This window comes from Crocodylus porosus, unplaced genomic scaffold (assembly GCF_001723895.1).
Source record: "Crocodylus porosus isolate Cpor-Errol unplaced genomic scaffold, CroPor_comp1, whole genome shotgun sequence".
NCBI lineage: Eukaryota > Metazoa > Chordata > Crocodylia > Crocodylidae > Crocodylus > Crocodylus porosus.
Window position 1 is genome coordinate 50,288,408 of NW_017728909.1, and position 7,273 is coordinate 50,295,680.

At 45.2% G+C, this 7,273-nt stretch overlaps 1 protein-coding gene across 4 annotated transcripts in view; it reads right to left on the reverse strand.

Moving 5' to 3' along the window:
* Positions 1–7,273, reverse strand: part of ARHGEF28 (Rho guanine nucleotide exchange factor 28) — a 221,277-nt gene that overhangs the window by 167,933 nt on the left and 46,071 nt on the right. The window lies entirely within an intron of this gene.

The window sequence follows — 7,273 nt, forward strand, 5'->3', positions numbered from 1 at the left end:
AAAATAGTTCAATCAAATATACCATTATTTTGACTAATCCTGGTCATCCCAATCCATAGCCATAAAAGAAACTCAGACTTTTGACTAAGAACAAACAATTGTGTCAAAATGAGCAAACCAACCAACTAGGGTATTTCAATAGACCTATCTATCAATTTAAAATGTTAAATGATCCCATCTGTAAAATATAATTTATTTTTTAAAATTTAAGACTTTTTTTGATGAACACACAAGCAAAATCCTCCTGATTGTGCAAGGTTGATGAAATAGTAGTTCCCAGAGATATCTGTCCTATGTTTTATAATCAATAGAAAGTAGCAAGCCAAGAAAAATCCACTATACAATAGCTTCAAAAAGCACAGGAAAGGGATCTGAAAAGCAGCAAACAATAACAAATGTCTCACATGTCTAAGGGAGGAAATTTAGATGAAGTTGCATTTCCTAAAAGGGAAGAACAGCTTGCTCCACTAGAGTTCCTGGTTCCTATGGTTACTCTAAATAAGCCAACAGAATTGTCCCCACCACATCTGTTTGAATTGTTATCTTACAAAAAATAAATTGCATAAAAACTTAACAACCTACCCCACTTAAAGGCTACCTAATCTGTGTCCACTCAAAACAGTTACTGTAGTACAGTTCTCCATGAACAAATGGGATTGTGACCATTTACACCAAAAAAAACAACAAAATATTACATACAATTTTTGTAGCTGAAAAATGTGCTTTAAATACTTGCTCATATCCCTATGAGCATAACTCCCCATTTCAGGCTTCTTTCTTCTTTGATCTTTGGTCTTCTCCAGTGCCTCAGATGGCTGCAGCCAGAATCTAACACACTCATGGTGCCAGGCCTTTGACCAGAGGAAATTTCTCTCCTCTTAACTTGTCTGAATCCAGGGCTTAGTTTTCCTTCTCTCTGGAAATGGCTCCTACCAGTTGAGACTATTCAAATGATTCAAAACAAAACCAGGCCTATTGGGGTGCTTGTATACATGCACAGAGCCTGCCACATCCAAGCTTCCCCAAGCCCACCTGGGCTTCCAGCGCCCCATGCACCATTCCCACTGCCTTCTCCAGCCACCAGCACACCCAGCTGCCCACTTTCCACCTCCCCACACTGCCTCAAGGGCAAGCCAGCTTGTTCCTGGCCAGTCCCAGGTGGTAGGGATAGTGCACAGGGTGCTGGAAGCCCTAGTGGGCTCAGGGAAGAGTTGGATCTGGTCAGGTGCTGCCTCTGACCTGGGGCAGCACCCTGCCCACTAGCAGCATACCACTGCAGAAGGAAGGACCAGCCCCCCCACCCCCAGCTGAGGGTCTGCTCAGCCTGCCAGCAGCTCACCCCCAAGCAGTGGGACATGTGGGCAGGCTCCACCCAAAAAAAGTATTGGGCCACTCGCCACTTCTGCCTTCAGCAGGTGCCTGCTGAAGGCAGAAATGGCAAGGGGGCGAGCTGCCTGGGGGCTGAGTGGCTCCTGAGCTGTCTGGGGCCTCAGTCCTTCCCTCTGGGGCAGCGGTGCCCCCCCAGGGCCACCTGTGAGCTGGGTGCTGCTCTAGCTTGGAGGCAACACCCAGCCAGATCCAACTCTTCCCTGAGCACACTCATTGGAATCCCACCAGGTGCTGCTCCCCGAGCAAGCTTGGGGAGCAGCTGGATCAAGCTGTGTGCTGCCTCTGAGCTGGGGCAGCATGTGGCCCGCTAGCAGCCTGTCCAGCCAGCCGCAAAGGGTACCGCTGCTGCAAAGGGAAGGACCAGGGTCCCGTGCAGCTCGGGGGCCACTCAGCTCACCAGCAGCTCACCCTCCAGCCACAAGCAGGCTCGGGGTCCAAAAAAATAAAATAAAATCAGCCTCCTCACCATAATGTGACAGAAAATTGAAAAACCCACTCTCTCAATTTGGGGGTATAAAGTAAAACCCTGAGTACTATACCCCCATCACGTGTACAAGTGCCCATAGATATTAAATAAACCTAAAGGTTTTATTGTTTGTTTGTTTTTAATCTGAATCAAGTAATCTCAGACTATACAAAATCTTGTTCAGACAGGATGGCACTCTAAATTCTCACATCTGGTTAAACATCTGGTTATTTGCCTGTTTAAAATAAAATCACCCATGTTACCATTTTAGCCCCAGCCCCAACTTTGTGATTAGTCTTGAAGAAAGGAGCTAGACTAGTCCCTGCTGTACCCTAAAGCATACTTTTATATTAGCAGCCTGGAATAAAAGGGATATTGTATAACTATATTTCCAGCCTTACAAACCTACTCTCTTTTATAAATTAAGCTCCTATTGTGGCCACTGACTAATATTGCTCTTTTCGTTATAAAAGAAATTTAGGCTAAAGAAAGGCTGTCACAAACAACACTAATCATATTGTTTGAACCTAAGAACAGAGAGGTGTTCCACAACTACTCACCAAAATAACAAGGGAAGAAGGAAAAAAGAAAGAGAAGACAGAAAATGGATAAAGGCCAAGATTGATTTTTCACAACCTGTGCCTTACAGAGCTACAAAGGAAGAAACCACTAACAGTGTAAGGAAAGATTTTATAAGAGGAAGGCATCTTGGCAGCTATATTATATCTAGCAAAACATTCATATGATTCATTCGGAAAATCCAGCATGTTCCAATAAGAGGACTCCATTATACGTTACCAGAGAAACTTCAAAATAACAGAGACTGTGATCCTTGAGAGGGATTTGAAGCTGGAAGTTTTGCCAGTCAGAGATCACCAAAAATGCCCCAAATTCAGGTATTTATACACAAAGGCCAAATTCCTACCATCATCACTAGATCCTCTCAAGTCCTTTCACAGCCAGAGTCTTGCTTCATGTCTTCCTTCTCAGATCACAAAAGTCCTCTTCTCTGTTTGTATTACTAGAACCCACATCTACCTTGGTAATTTGTTCCTAGATCACAATAAATACCTTTTTATAGTCCCAGTGCACATTCTCTTCCCAACTCATTCTACCCAAAATACTGCTGCTGCAACCATCTTATTGCCCAGTCTAAACATCTTTTAAATCTATGTCACTTACTACAAGGTCTCTGAACCCACCTTCAAGCTCTACAAAATCATGTTTTCTCTCTATTTCTGTTTCTCTCTCATTCCTTGCTGCTCCTTTGGACACATCTACTCTTGCCTTTGCACATTCTATCATGCAATATGTTCCATGGCCAAGGTAGCTTTCCACTTCTTGGATGCATCTATGCAAGACAATTATGCAACTCTGCAGTAAGTGAACAGAAGATTCCATTTACTGCTCCACAGTAAAGCATCACCAGTCTACACAGGCGGAGCTGTTAGGCTGTAGTTTACTCTGCCATAGGTTAGTACTGCCAGATAGAAGTATTCTCCAATGGTGGAGTTATTTATTCCACCACAACACAAGTGTAAACACTGACATGGCTGGCTAGAGCATGAGGGTGTTTCATTGCGGAGGTTGCCTACCAGCTAGCCCCACACAGAAGCACCCTTGTGCCCTAGTCAGGCCCTCCGCAGCACACTGAGCTGGGTCAGAGCCCCCTCAGGTTGGCAGGCTGATCCCCAGGAACTTCCTGCCAGCCAGGGCTGCACTGCCCTGGCTCACTGTGCTGCAGTTCTGGGTACACATGTAAACACTGCACCCAAGATCGATATACTCCAGTGCAAACGGCACCAGAGTTTATTGTGTTGCATTAATATTCACATGTACATGCACCCCTTGTCTACCAAATGCCAACTTTCCTACTGATTCCATAGAAGACTGACTACTCCTGCTTTCATCTGAGCTATATTATTCTGTTAAACGGAAGACTCGCCAGGTTAGAAATCTTAGACTGAGTTTTATCTATTTTATTTAGATAACTAACAGTTTCTTGATTTAGTACAAGCTATTTGTGTACAAGACCAAGGGTGGATCTGGGGCAGTGGTACAGTTGCGCCCCCTTTGACTCTGGTTCCACTCCAACTTTAAAACCAACAGTCTGGGAGGGGCAGTAGCGTTTCTATTCAGGCAATGCTGCTTCATCAACTGTTAACTGAAGACCTGAACAGATGGAAGTTTAAGAGGCTTAAAAGTCATAAACTGTTTTTATGCAAAGTCCACAAGCTCCTGGGAGAGACTGGGAACACTGATCCAAAACTTTGGGCAGCAACAGAGTGGGCCAACTGCTGGGAAGGTCAGACTTATTCCTACAGTGTTTTATTCCAACACCAAACAAGTCCGTCACTGGGCATGACCTTGACAGAGAAGCATGGGTCAAGCTGAGCAGATTGAGATATGGATACAGACACTTCAAAACAACACTTTACAAGATGAACATCTTGGACAGCAGCCTGTGTGAATGTGGTGTCCAAAAAACAGCATGGCACCTAATCAAAAGTTGCAATCATTATCAATGCCCAGACAGGGTAGCTGGAACCTGCATATTGCGCAATAATACTAGACATTGTCTCATAGATTTGGAAATTGATATTTGACACCATACGAGACAGAGAGAAAGAGAGCACACGCAAGAATGTGAGAGCGAGCATGCTGAGAGAGTCAATTGGCTTCATGGCTCATCATCTCCCTGATTCTCCACTCTACAGAGGTTCTCTCCAGTCCACACGTTAGTGACCTTCTATCCTTTTTAATGGTTTTGTTATTTCACTATTCAAACTATCCTTTCTTCTGCAAGTTTGATGGTTGATAGCTATTCCTGGTAATGTCTCTCTTCTATTTCACAGCCTTGAAAATTGTTTTTAGCTCTAGCTAAAACCTGAACTCAGGTATGGTAATATTAACTCCGCTGTAGAAATGATTGAGGGTGAAGTATTGGAGGTACTATCAAGACTTCCAGGAAGAAGAGATTTTGTATTACGAATAAGATACATACATTTAACTATAATTCCTAGAGGACTAATGACACAAGTTTTGATGGTTTTTCACTATTTTTTACTTAGCTTTTTGTTATTTTAAACTTTATATATAAATCCAGCAAATTAGTGCACATTCCAATGGCTTGTTTTGTTTCGACCTTAAGCTGAATACTACAATGCTAGTCCCCTAGCATATTAATAAAACAACTAGTTTCTCTTTAATTGGAGAAAAATGTGTGTTTTGTTATTTGTGACACTGTGCCACAAAATCTATACTCCTCTTTTCAAAATCCTAGATCCGCCCATGTATAAGGCTGATTCTACTTGATGTGAAGTAATAGCTAGATATCTGTTACAAAGTTGGTAGCTGTAGTAGGACACTAAGGTACCTGCTACTCTCAGAGCAGAGGCAGGAACCCAGGTGCCAGTTGCCATGACACCTGGTTAAAGAGCGAATTGGCCACACCTGCACCTGGTCAACTGACCGGAAGGGGCAGGCCTGGCTCCCATATGAATCCCAGGCCTGAGGCTAGGAGAGCAGTTTTTTGCTGCCAGCCAAGGGGAAAGGAAGCTCTGCCGGAGCAAACAGAGGGGAGAGGCCTGACTGCACGAGCAGCTCCTGATGCTGTTATGGACTTGAGTATTCCCTGGTAGGGACTGAATGTTGTTTTAGCCAGGCGGCTTAGATTTTTGTTATAGCCCAGGGGCTTGTGTTTTGTGTTTCGCTTTTACTGGAGGTTTGGGTGAGGCCATTAGGGGTTGGAGGAGGCCTCATAGGGGACCCACGGTGGCGTGAGAACCCCAGCCCCAGAGCGAGAAGTCCCAGACAGAGGGGCCAGTGAGAAGTCCCAGACAGAGGGGGCAGAGAGAAGCCTCATAGAGAGGGGGCAGCAGAGCACCAGGAAGGCACAGAATGAGACGGAGCAAGACAGGGCTGTGGAAAGCCCAGGGAAGACAAGGGGAGGGCCGAATTACAACAAGGTCCAGATCAAACCATGTCAGTATCATCTGCAAGGCTTGGGCTGTGGTGTAGGGGAGGAAAAAGCGCCACCTGGCACTGGGGCAAATAAATGGGCAGCTTCCCGCCAATTGCCATGCCTTGATCTTAATTAATTAATGGATGTTAAGCAAAGGCAGATGGTTGGCCCATAACAGGAGGGCAGGGTCACCAACAGATGGACTCCAGAAGAGGCACTCCTGTCACAGTAGCCTTGTAATCAAACTGTGTAAACTAAATGGAGAAAAAGAAAGTGCAAAATCCAGAAGGGAGACTTTCACAAAATGTTATGCCAATTAATCATGTTTTCAAAACCTGGCTTTCATTTTTTAACAAAATTATTGTTTATACTACAATGCACCATGTAATTACTAAATGTTACAGTATCCGATTTTAAATATTGTAATTGAAATAACTAATGATGCTGTAAGCCAGAGGTTTTCAACTGTTTTGGGTAAGTGAACCCCGGTGGCTGGACACAGAGCAGTGTGCCCCCAGTGGCCAAACACTGAGCGGGAGGGGTAACACACGGCCAGATGCTGAGCAGGAGGGGTGGCACGTAGTCAGAAGCTAAGCGGCAGCAGCCACCACGTGCGACCTTCCCTTGCCCCTATGTCCGGCCAGGCAGGCAGTGCCTGCATGGGATGGTGCATGGCAGTGCTCTGTCCCCGCCTGCCCATGCGTACCCCCTAAGGCCTTCTCAGAATACACGTACCTCTGGTTGACAACCTCTGCTATAGGCAATAAAACAATATGGCAAAATATTACAGTTAATGGGAGTTTTACCACCAGGTTCAATGGAAATAGGATTTCAGCCCCAATCTATCTGCACTTCTGGCACAAATTTTCATACTTGTAAGATTCAGCTTGTCTGCTTTTATGACCAATTGGTGTCTTTCCCAGACATTGCTTAAAGAATCCTCTCTCTCATACATATAAGTATAAACAGCCTGGAATGCTGAAGACTGATTTTTTTTTTTACCACTGCTACGAAAGGTGATCCGTTGTGCACGCAGTCCTCAACTTATGACTTTTCAATTTACAACAAACAGCACTTATGACCTTTATAAATTGACACCATGTTTCAAGGTTCCAATACAAGTTTAAACTTTACAATGCTCGATACAGCTGCACCCAGCTGGTAATTCCGGAAGGAGAGGAGGGAGGGGAAGGGTCGTGGGGGGAGCAAATCAACACCCCCACAGTGAAGGAGGAATTGAGGCTGGGACACGGGCTGGGGCAAGCGCTGCCCAGCGGGGGCGGGGAAGTACAGGACAAAAGTGCAGCTTGTCCAGGTGTGTAGAGAAGAGGGTGGGGGCGGCTCCCGCCACTGTGCACAACTGGTCCGAGAGCTGCTTGTATGGCAGCTCCTGCTGCTCCTCCTGCCACTTGTCCAAGATGGCATGGGGGGGATGGGCAGGGGCATGTGCCCTC